The sequence below is a fragment of the Hylobates moloch genome, unplaced genomic scaffold (genome assembly GCF_009828535.3).
Source record: "Hylobates moloch isolate HMO894 unplaced genomic scaffold, HMol_V3 SCAFFOLD_17, whole genome shotgun sequence".
Taxonomy (NCBI): Eukaryota; Metazoa; Chordata; class Mammalia; order Primates; family Hylobatidae; genus Hylobates; species Hylobates moloch.
Window position 1 is genome coordinate 41,558,133 of NW_026652292.1, and position 13,064 is coordinate 41,571,196.

At 36.2% G+C, this 13,064-nt stretch overlaps 1 protein-coding gene across 1 annotated transcript in view; it reads right to left on the reverse strand.

Annotated features, from left to right (window-relative positions):
- Nucleotides 1-13,064, reverse strand: part of HCN1 (hyperpolarization activated cyclic nucleotide gated potassium channel 1) — a 401,400-nt gene that overhangs the window by 213,473 nt on the left and 174,863 nt on the right. The gene's annotated exons all lie outside the window — the stretch shown is intronic.

Here is a 13,064-nt window from a genome sequence, read left to right on the forward strand (position 1 = left end):
AGATATAATGATAAGCTGATGCTGTGGCAGAAGGAATAAAAGGCAATTGAAGAAACAGAACTGACAATACTTGATGATGAACTGGATGCAGGAGACAAAGAGAAGGAAAGAGGCACAGCGGCTCCTAGGTTTCTAATTGTGGTATTTAGGTAGGTGGAAGCATTCAACACTCAATATAGGAAATACAAAGCCATTTTAAGAGGAAGAAGAACAGGATTTCAGTTTTGGACACTCTAAGTGGGTCATAGCTTAACCCATTGGAAATATCCTGTAGGCAGTTACATACACGTATATCATGTCCAAACGTATAGAATAAAAAGCAAAAGTTCTCCTCTTTATATTTTTAACTAATCAGTTCACATACCATTTCTTCTCCTAATATATTCTGGAAATCAGTGACAGAATCAAAAACAGATTAAGCTTTCCAGAAAAATCTCTGATCAAATAATCCCTTACACAAAGACTTCTAATGACTTACCATTTTCTCTGGAATTAAGTAAATTATTCTAGCCTATGAGGGGCTCACATTTCCATGCCCAACGTGCTGAAATAAACTCTTCAACGTACTCCTTGCTTATGACTGAGTTATTTGCATATACTCAAATATGCCTACCCACGGTTTACACATTTCCACATTTTTTTAGTGAAAGTCCACATCACCAAATTGCATTTATTATAAACCTGCTCATTGTTCTAGGTCTAGCAACCTTCTCTATGAAGCTAATTCTAATACAAAAGTTATCAGTGGTTTCTCTCCTGACACACCCCATGCTTCCATTCTGTAATTTTCATAAGTTGGTTTGTATTATTTTTTTAGTTAAGTATATGTTTCTCTAAGTTTTAATAACTTGACATACCTCTAGCTTTTAATACATATTTTTTAAATACCAAATTGCAAAAAGTAGATAGAGCAACATATCCGCTGCAAACTCATAAGTCTGAATGTCAGCTGGAAGAGATGGCATTTATATAAAAGGCTGTCAGCCTTCAAAAAAAGAAAGGGTGGGCATATCGGAGCTAATGGTTTGTTCTGAGATTGAGACACTCAAATGAGAAGGGAGGACAGAGATCATATCTTAACTCATGAACAATGACTGAAATGGAAATAAAAATATCTAGGAAAGTCAAGAATAAATGTCCCGGGACAACAAATACGTTTTTAAACTTGAGTCTGATTCTATTCAATGTCATTAACAACATGTTTTCTACTTTAGTCCCTGATCATTTTTCCAGAGTCAGTAGACTGTAAGAAACCTACAAAGGAAAGCAATTAAGAGAGATCATCAATATTAGAAATACTGGATTAAATACCTCATTTGGTAGGATGCTAATAAAATTATAAAGTGTGTGAATACTTCTTGTAATATAACTAGCATCTTTCAAACACTGTCATATGAATTTTGAAAATTATAATTCTACATATTCAGAAAGCCCTAACCTAGTAGTTCCATTATTCTAATGTTAGAATGTAAGGCTTAGAGTTTAAATAACATTTGTTTTATGGCAGAGAATAGAACAGAATCACCATTGCTATACTGCCTTACTGGGGACTAACAGTTCAGTAAAAGCTACATGAAGCCCACATTTTAAAAAGATGAAGAGAGATTCTGTAAATAGAAAAGCAAAACACATTCTGGCATTGACTTATTAAGAGACCTACAGAAGAATAATTAAAGCCATGCACTGGCAGAAGAGAATTTGGCATCAATGGCTGCTGATATCTCTCATGAACACCAACAAGGATGTATATACCACGTTTTCTTCCTGTCAGGAAACAGAGATTTAAAGAACCTGGATCTCACTGATTCTTCTAATCATGGTTTCAAGCCAGATATGAATCTCATTATATATGGCTCCTTTGCATTTTTTCATGATTTGGGCGATGGAAACTAAGAAGGCAATGGATGCAGAATGAATTAAGAAGATAGGATCAAACCTAAAAAGGAGTGGTAAGAAGCTGACAGAGTTTGGAAAGAAATGAGAACTGATTTCAGTTGTGACTGAAAGTTGTGGTTAGACTAGTGACTGGAGGACTGATGAATGGAAAGGAACACGAACTCTGATATAGCAGCTGAAGCTACAATAAAAGGAAATAATCTGGTATGTTGACACATGATCTAGAGTGAATAGTGAGATGAAGACTTTCTTGGTGGTATGTGTCTGGGACAGACTGGCTTTCCTCTCTCGCTCCATACCACATGTACCTATTCCCTTTCCCTTTTGTAGTCTTTTTCTTTTCCATGATGCCACTTACGGCAGAGTCAAAGGAATGTAGCTTTGAAGTCAGATCCAGGTATGAATTTACCTTTGTCTACTACCAACTGTAATTTTGAGAAGTTTACTCTCAGTCTCTGTTTTCCTCATTTATAAAATGGGGATGATAAAATATCTATTTCAGAGGGTTGTATTGAGGATAAACTGAAATCCTAAAAAAAAAAAAAATGTAGTTGGGTATGTGATAGGTGTTCAGTAAATGATCTCGGTGAGGCTTGTTCTCATTTTCCTTTCAATTGTCCACCTGTTTCCTTTTGGTCTTGTTACCAGTTATCTGATAAATTAAACTCTGACTCCACTTTTATTAGAAAAAAACCTGGAAAAGATTAAACAAGAAGGAAGACAAAGGCTGGGTGTGAGTTTGAAGGATTTCAGAAATTTGCCGATCTTCTGTGTGCTTCAATGTCAGGAATTAGAAGGTAGGCAGGTTCACAAACAGTGGCAGCATCAAATGGCAGGGAAAGGGGCCTCAGGCCCTCAACTCACAATCTGCACCTGTCCAATTTTTTCATGTGGACCAGAGGTATATTCTTAACCTCACGTAAAATGTAGCTTCCAACACTATGTATGCTTCCCTCCCCTTTCAAGAGATTGCTACCCTTAACATCCTGGAGTTGGCATGGTTTAGAACAAAAAATGAAAGAAAGAAAAATATCAAAAAGACTTTCCACAGCAAGACATCTGGGTGGCTATGAATAAATGTAGTATAGTTGAGACACCTCCAAAACGATTTCTGAGCCTCTCCCAACCCTGTGGAACCAGAATTTCTGAAAGCTGTATTTTTTTTTAAATTTCAACTTTTATTTTAGATACAGGGGGTACATGCACAGGTTTGTTACACTGGAATATTTCATGGTGCTAAGGCTTGGAATATGAATCCCGTCACCCAGGTAGTGAGCATAATACCTATAGGTAGTTTTCAACCCACCCTGCTTCCTCCCTCTACCCTCTAGTCCACAGGGCCTATTGTTTGCACTTATGTTCATGTGTGCTCTATATTTAGCTCCCACTTGTAAGTGAGAACATGCAGTATTTGTTTTTCCATTCCTGTGTTAATTTGCTTAGAATTATAGCCTCCAGCCCCAACTATGTTGCTGCAAAATACATGATTTCATTTTTTTAAATGGCAATATAGTATTCCATGGTGTATATGTACCACATTTTCCTTATTCAGTCTAACATTGATGTGCATAAGGGCTGATTCCATGTCTTTGCTATTGTAAATAGCACAGCAACGAACATACGAGTGCATCTGTCTTTTTGGTACAATAATTTATTTTCTTTGGGGTATATACCCAGCGGTGGGATAGCTGAGTTGAATGGTAGCTCTGTTTTAAGGTCTTTGAGGAATCTCCAGATTGCTTTCCACAGTGGCTGGACTAATTTACATTCCCACCAATAATGTATAAGCGTTCCCCTTCTTCCACAGCTTTGCCAGCATCTTTTGTTTTCTGACTTTTTAATAATAACCATTCTGACTGGTGTGGTATCTCACACAGTATTCTGAGTGGTATCTCATTGTGGTCTTGACTTGCATTTCTCTCATGATTAATGATGTTGAATTTCTTTCATGTATGTTGGCTACTTGTACATCTTCTTTTGAGAAGTTCATGTAGTTTGCTCATTTTTTAAATGGGGTTATTTGATTTTTGCTTGTTGATTTAAGTTCCCTATAGATTCTGGATATTAAGCCTTTGTCAGATGCATAGTTTCGAATATGTTCTCCCATTCTGTAGGCTGTCTGTTTACTTTGTTGACGGTTTCTTTTGCTGTTCAGAAGCTCTTTAGTTTAATTAGGTCCCACTTGTTTATTTTTGTTTTTGCTGCAGTTGTTTTGGGGGCTTAGCCAAAGATTATTTGCCAAGCTGATGTTGAGAAGAGTACTTCCTAGGTTTTCTGCCATGATTTTTGTAGTTTGAAGTCTTATATTTAAATATTTAATCCATTTTGAGTTAATTTCTGTATATGGTGAAAGGTAGGAGTCCAGCTTCAATTTTCTGCATATGGCTAGCCAGTTATCCTAGCACTATATATTGAATGGGGAGTCTCTTCTCATTGCTTATTTTTGTTGGCCTTGTTGAAAATCAGATGTTTGTAGGTGTGCAACTTTATTTCCAAGTTTTCTATTCTGTTCCGTTGGTCTATGTGCCTGTTTTTGTACCAATACCAAACTTACTTGGTTATTGTGGCTTTAAAATATAGTTTGAAATTGGGTAGTGTGATGCCTCTGGCTTTGTTCTTTTTGCTTAGGGTAGTGAAAGCTGTATTTTAAACAAACCCCCATTACATTTTTCTGCAAACTAAAGACTCTAAAAACTTGGCCAGGCGCAGTAGCTCACGCCTGTAATCCCATCACTTTGGGAGGCTGAGGTGGGCAGATCACAAGGTCAGGAGATTGAGACCATCCTGGCTAACACGGTGAAACCTGTCTCTGCTAAAAAAAAATACAAAAAGTTAGCTGGGCGCGGTGATGGGTGCCTATAGTCCCAGCTACTTGGAGGCTGGGGCAGCAGAACGGTGTGAACCCGGGAGGTGGAGCTTGCAGTGAGCCGAGATCATGCCACTGCACTCCAGCCTGGGCAACAGAGCGAGATGCCGTCTAAAAAAAAAACAAAAAACAAAAAAAAACCCTCTAAAAACTTTCAGATAATGATAGGCAGGCAAGGAAATATAAACAGAATTACTTCACTGGACTTCCAGGGAAGTCCTTTGGTGCAGACATGACTCAAAGAGGGGGTCCCCTTGCCCTCCTCCTCTCTTCCTTTTAAAATGAGAATATGACAGTGAGGTCATCGGCACTTATCTTGTGAGTATAATAAATCTGATGCCTCCACAGTCTAAGACTAGTAGAGCTGAGAATAAGGAAGTTTATTCTGTTCCTGATGACCTAGGACATTCCACATAACCCCTGGACTCTAGATGTTATCTTAGGTCTCTAACAACAGTAGCTAAACCTAATCCTAATTGACACAGTGCTTATACTTTTATTAAGTTATTAATTTTTAGAAAGTGTTCAAAGTCAAGGTGAATGTCAGTGTTTGGTCCAGAACTACTGATTTTGTGCATAAGCTCACATTCATGGGGTGGGTGGAAGCATGCTTGGCCCAGAAATCTTCAGAAAGAAAAGCAGCTCTGAAGGCTGGAACACCTGTGATATATAGGGCACAGGTGGTAATTTGGCAACTGTAAGCCTGGCCTTTTGAGCTGTGGCCAAAACTAAATTTGGATAAACTCATTATCCATACATATGCCCTAATTTCCTGATAGATTTCAGTCAGATGTGGTAATTTTCTGCTCAGCTTCCTTATGTTATCACTTATTACATTTGCTAATAAGGGCGGAAAAACTGTTCTAGGAGAATATCCAAAAGCAATTGATTGGTTTGTATTACAATGTAGGCGCTAAAAGAATTAGTTTATTTCAAATAAGTGATGACTTGATGCCACGTAAATATCTTCCACACATGCCTCATTTAGTTCTTCCTACTAAGGCATCAACACTGTTAAACTTTGCATGTAAACCATGTTCCTTTCCTCTCCATCTCCTCATTCTTCTGAATGTCTCCACTCTTTCAGTTACATAAAAATTTTTTTAGAAATTACCCCCAAAATGTGAAAGTACAAAAAATGAAAGCAAACTTAAATTTTCCTCTTATTAAAAATTATGACTAAACAATAAAACAAAACAGTTTTTTCATCTCATCTGCATAATTACACATAATTTCTATTTTATGAATTCCCAACACTTATGCAGAAGGGAAATACTCATGGCTTATAATTTATACTTTCATCAAAGTGATATGTTTCTTTTTCTCCAAAGAATCAAAGAGTTAATATATTCACATATTTGTAAAAAAATACAACTCAGGATTAGAAAAGAGGAAAGTTGGCAAAAGATAGTATGATCATTCTTAGCCTTGCACAGTAGAAAAGATCCAAGAGTTCAAAACCAAGTATTCTTAAGGCATGATATTATATTCTCATGTGGAGTGCAGCGGGTGAAGGTCACTAAAGAAGCATCAAGAGATGGTACCAACAGTGATAACTATATGTGTTCAGAAGTAGGTTCAGGAAATTATCCTCCTACACGGAGATGAGTTAGTCCCCATAGTTAGGCCAAGCTAAGTGACAATAATACAAGTAGCTACTATATGAGTGTTTACCATTGTATTTGAGTTATGCACTATCAGTGTATTAATTCACAAGTTAGAAAATGAGGCTTACAGAATTTGAGTAAATTGCTCAGGAACTCACATACTAAGTGACGCATGTAAGGTTCACATCCATGCAGTCTGACTTTGGAGATCATGTTATAGGCTTCACAGAATATTTTCTCTATTTGGCATGTAAGACTTTCTTCTTGTTGAAAGCCATATCAAGACTGGGAGAAAGGTGTTAATGTTATCCAGAATGTCTGAACGTCTGACTGGTCTCCCATACAAGATTTTGCGATAGGAGGAATCATAGCTATTGATTCATTGGTAGGTGCTTATATTTATATCCATTGTCAAAGCCTCAAAGGTTGTGGAAATTAGGTAATTTGCCAAATTGTACCACACTGGAAGAAATAGAGCTAGATTTTAAATTCATTCTATTACAAAAACCTTGTTTTTTACCCAACATGACATGGATAAAGAACTATTATTCTCCTACTAAACATATAAAGAGTAACTATTGCACATGATATTAAATACACTCTCATGGGGTGTATTCAGAAACATACATCATCAATTTTTGTTGCGCTGGCTACATCTTCATCCTTCATGTGACCATCATATTCTATTAATGATGATTTTTAAAGAAGTTTCAAAATAATTTTAAAGTCATGCAATAGAATAAATAGCAAAGCTACTTTAAAATATAACAACGTACTAACAAATGATGAAAAACTATCTTCATATCTCATCAAAATCTTTAAAGTATAATTTGTTAAATATTTTAGGAATATTGTACAAGTATAATATTATAAGAAAAGATATCATAAGGGAATACACCTATGTATGCAATTAAATATTCATGAACTTTTACAATCAGAAGATAATTCATATAAATCTTCAAATATGAAGTCAATAATAGTAACCGACCAAACCAAACCATCTATGTTAGGAGGTAAATTAGATGTTCACAATTATCACAGTTGTCCTAAATACAGTCTCTACCGCCTAATTTTCACAAGTGTCTCTTCTATGTTTCCATTAGTGTTTCCTGTAAGTCGTCAGATGTTTTACATCCTCTCTAGCAGTAATTGTTTCTTACTTCCTTAAGCAGTATAATTGTAAAGGATATAGCAAAATTTTGAACAGTCCTCTGTACCTGATGCCAAAACAATCTGAAACAGAAATGTCAGTATATTAACAACTTTGGGTCATTAATCACAGTCTATTCAATAGTAATTTTCATTGCTGAAAAAGTTTTTGATTAATATACTTCAACTGAAAATCTAGTTCATAATATCAGATAGATATTTAAGAATTTGAAAACGGTAAGCACATAAATTTTGCTGTACTCTTCATTTGGTAACTTTGTATAGGAAGAATAAAAGTTTTCCTAAAAATATTTCTTATTAAATATAAAGTATATTTTTGAGAGCAGCATTGTACATTTAAAAGGTCAGTAGGATGATGGAAATTGTGCAGTCAACTCCATGTATTCTGTTGGTTAGAGCAATGCATGGTGGCCCAATCACTATTTTTAATATATCTAGGCCATTTCAAAATTAAAAGGCATATACTGTCAGAGTTTTGCCCCTGTGTGCACTTCACAAACATGAAAATCTACTGTCATAGGGTGACTTTCCAAAGACATGTGCACATATGAGGGCATTTTCTGATTTTTTTCCAATTGAGAAATTACACAAAATAATGTAAGTTCATGTTCCAATTTCTATGGCTTTAATATTTTGCATTTTCAAAATAATGCAAGAATAGTATTATGAAGTAGTATGTTACACACAACAAGGTTTGAAGAAAATTTAGTAAAACTTAGTCAAATTACTGCTTTCAAAAATCTTGAAAGTCTGAATTAAGTAAATGTGTAGCCAGATCTCATTTGCTGAGTGACAGGGAAGAAACAGAAGGGTTTTGATCTAAAAATATTGATTTGATATCTCCTCTTTTTAAATGATAAAACACAATTGATTTTCATACTTATGAGAAGTTAAACTACACTGTGAATATAGTAATCTTGACTAGAGTATACAACGTGTATTAAATGTGAATCATTTAAATTTGGATGAATACATATGCAACCTAATACTAACATCTGCCCTTATTCCTTGTTCAAGTCTTGGCTCAAAATTTACATTCTCAATGAGGTCTTCCTTGACCACCTGGTTTATTATTGCAAACTACCTTCTCCCAACACTACCCCAACAACCTGTCCCTACACTCATAATTCTCTTATGCTTCTTTTAATTTTTTTACATAAAATTAAAAATTTGATTTCATGACATTATGGAATTTACTTTTGATTATGCTTATTTCTGTGTGCCTCTGCTAAAATATAAACTTCATAAGAATGGGGAACTTAAACACTGAAAGGCATTTAATTAATAGCTAAATAAGTACTTGTTAAAAGACTAATAATATTGGCATTGAGGAAAAATTGATGAAATACTTAATTTCCCCATATCTCAATAATTTATATCAAACAGCAGGGACTGTTTATATTCTGTTATATAAAAATAACACCAGTCAGTTGTGCTTTCATTGAATTCCATATAATGTTGCTTTAAAAGATATATGGCATTTTTGTATTTTCATAAAACATATTGAAATGCTCTAAAGAGCTGCCAGAGTTCATAAAAAACAATCTTGCAGGCCGGGCACGGTGGCTCACGCTTGTAATCCCAGCACTTTGGGAGGCCGAGGCGGGCGGATCACGAGGTCAGGAGATCGAGACCACGGTGAAACCACGTCTCTACTAAAAAATAGAAAAAATTAGCCGGGCGTGGTGGCGGGCACCTGTAGTCCCAGCTACTCGGAGAGGCTGAGGCAGGAGAATGGCGTGAACCCGGGAGGCGGAGCTTGCAGTGAGCCGAGATTGCACCACTGCACTCCAGCCTGGGCGACAGAGCGAGACTCCGTCTCAAAAAAATAAAACAACAACAACAACAAAAAACAATCTTGCAAACTGGCTATAGTACTTGGAAAAGTGGAAGCAATTCAGAAACTTCAAAGTTGCAGTCCTACTGAGAAAGATGTAGTAAGTTAGAGAATATTGGAAAAAGCATGGATAACTATTTAACTATATGATAAATAATTTCACAGCCACTGCTATTCCTCCAGCCATTCCTATTCTTCATGTTTTGGTATTTTTATTTAGTTTATATTTGATACTAGGTGTTTTGACCACAATTGTGTCAAGAAAATGAGGAAACACACACCTTCAAAGCTCACCTGAAGGGCACCGGAGTTTGTGTTATGAGAGGCTTTTGCCTTAAAGCCTTGATTTTACAATTCACTGAACAAAACAGTTGCTGAATGCCTGCCACAAATCTTGTCCCGAAATATGAAAGTCTGGCATGTACTCAATGTACCTGACTCTGAGACAGGTAAGGCTTCAAGAAATTCCTGAATAGGGAATCGTTAACTTGGTGTTCAGAAGAGTTGGGTGTTGGGCATAGGCTTCAGAGAAGGCAAAATATTTGAGTTACATTTGGAGTAGGATTTCTAAGAGAAGAAGTCAGAGGTATAGCAAGAAATTGCAGAAATGCAAAGTTTTGTTGCATTTTGGGGAGGATTAATAGTTTTCTGTGTTGGGAAGCCAGGGCATGTAGGAAAACTATAAACATTGTGCCTGAAAAGACAACTTGGGGTTAAGAGCCTTGAAACTCATGGCTAACATTTAACTTTTATTCTGGGACCAATAGTGGAGAATCCCTGAAGCCATTTAACAATAAAATAAAAATGTATTTGAATCAATTCCAGAACAAAAGTGTTTTTCTGGTAATAAGAAGCTTGAAAAGTACACAGGAACCATGGCTGGAGCGGATTGGTGATTCTTCAGCAATTCCATGCGTCTCCCACACTAATTCATGACAATAAATAAAGTGCTCTCTGTTTCCACCATGACTAAAGCTGTCGTCAAACTGAACCTTAGCTTCTCGTTAGCCAGATCTTTAGGCAACCAGCTTCAGTTTCTCCAGTAAAGGCACCAAAGTATTTAGCATGGTCAGCTTATAACAAGTCAATCTATGATGAGCCAGGCGTTGTCTAGGTGAAGTGTTCTCCAAGATGTGGTTCCTGGTCTATAGAAGCTTCACATTCTAACTTTAGAGAGAGCCAGTGAAGATACGAAGTAGTAGGCAATGTAATATAGGCTATCGTAGTGGGTGCTATGACAAAACATGAGAAACAACTAACCTAGTCCATCTGGGGCTGACAATTAGGGATGTCAGGTTTAGCAAATACAAATATAGTTCACTCAATTAGCGTTTCAGATAAACAGTGAATACTTTTTTAGCATGAGTATGCCCCAAATACTCAAATTTTACCGGGCATTCTGTATTTTACTTGGCAAACCTACTGACAATACTTTTTGGATAAGACATTGCTGGAGCAGCATCTTTAAGTATAGAAATTAACCAGGTGAAACATGTTGAAAAGAAAATTTCAAACACAGGGAGAAACGTGCAAAATATGAAGCAGGGGAGAAAATAGCTCATTTGGAAAACCGCAAGGAAATTCACAATAACTAGGTCATAGAATGCCAACAGTGCAATATAGATACATTTGCAGGTTAGTCAGGAGTCAGATCATGATGAGACTGGATTGTTTTCCTGAAAGAAACAGATACCAAAGGTCTTGCTGACAGATTTGCTATAAATTTGTACTTTTCCAAAACTGATGGGTCCTTCATTGATGCCTGACAAATTTATGGGTTTTGCTTTCTTTGCATAAATCTAATGATACTATTTATTATCTCCAGTTATTTCAAACATTTGCATTATCTTCCAGCCTCCTTGTCCCTTCCTCTTTCTGGGCACTCTTACCAAACTACTTTGCTTCTTTCTTTCCAGAAATAGATAAAATGTGATGCCACAATTCCCAGTCGACCCTTACCCATTAACTCTCCTACAGTTCACACCTACCACTTCTGCTGCTGACATAATCATAAATATTAAAGTGTTTGACCAACTTTTCTTATGATTCTTACTCTTTTCTTGGTCTTATTTCACATTGCATGCCTGTATCAAAACATCTCATGTGCCACATAAATATACACACCTACTAGGTACCCACAAAGTTTTTTTAAATAAAAAACTTAAAAAAAGACGAGTCTCCCCTTTCCTCCAACTTTCATACATCTATAATTCCTCAATTTTTGCTCCAGAGTAGATTCCATCCTTTCTAGGTACCCTTGACCTTTCTATACCAATCATCCTTTGCCTAGCTCATTTTATCCACTTCTCCCTCTCAACTGGCCCTATATTCCAGGCAGGAGCATGTTCAAGGCTTTTCCATCTTAAACCAAAAACTTTCCCTCAAACTGCCCGCCTTACCCATACATCAGTTTCCCTATCTTTATGCATCTACCCTTGCTATATAAACACTTTCTCTCCTTAAGTCACTAAGGCTTGGCTTCTGTCTCCTCTATTTCTCTAAACCATCTTTTAACAAAGTAATAAGCAAATCACACTCAGAATTTGTATATGAAAATTAAATATTAACATGTACTGCCCTAGAACTCCACAATATTAGGATATACATATTTTGGAAATAAATTTTATATTCTGTTATTCCCAGCAACATATACAAGCTAACTCATACTTGGTTAGTCTTATGTCAAGCTTTATCCAAAATCAGCATCAAATTTTCCCTTTAAAGTCTCACAATGTTTCTACAATTGGTGTCCATACTCCAACAAACACATAACACTCTGTGAGTGTATCATAATTATGCTATCAGTTGAAACATTCAAAAAACCAAATTTGAAATTTGAGCAGGTAGGGGCCTTTAACTTACCTTGTGTGCTCAAGTATTCGCACTGTCCAAACCTTTGCCACTTGATCATAGACTTGCTAGTTACTTATTAAGAGACTTTGTAAATTGCTCAACCTCTTTGAACTTTTTTGATTTCCTGTATGCCTCATTCATTTGCTTACTTACTTATTCTGCCAGTATTTTATGGGTGTGCTTTGTATTTAGACATGTGCTATGCTATAGGACATTTTCAGTTGAATAACGTAATTCCAACACTTCGTGTCCTTTATTTTAGCTGGAAAAATTAATGGATTATTGTGAAGAGTGAATGAGAAAAATAATATGTGCAAGCAAGTTACAGAATAAAATTCTAGGTCTTGAGGAAATTATGCAGGGCCTCTATAAGAAGGTAAAGAAGTGGTGAAAGCTAGGCTGGGGTTGTCTATTTTTCATGAATTCAAGATCTGACATGGTATATTCCTAAATGATTAATAAGTACTACCTATATAAATGTCATGTTAACACTTACGAAGTTTTATCAGAACATGGAAATATATAACCAAGTATAACAAACCAAGACAAACACTTCATTTGTCCAACCTCATCTAAAAATTTTAGATAATCACTGAATTTCTAGGCACCTTTATCATGCTTCACAAGCAGCAGATTAAGCTAACACCCATCATATGTCATGAGTGTCACACCAGCTGCTCCTACATCATGTCTAGCTATCATATCCAGCATTTTACTACAAATCATTTCTTAGAAGAATTCCTTCAGTACAGGCAGAATAAGCACTAGAGATGCACTAGAGGCAGGGAGCCATTTTTACCCTCCCAAAACCCACTCTCTCTCTCACCAAAACTCT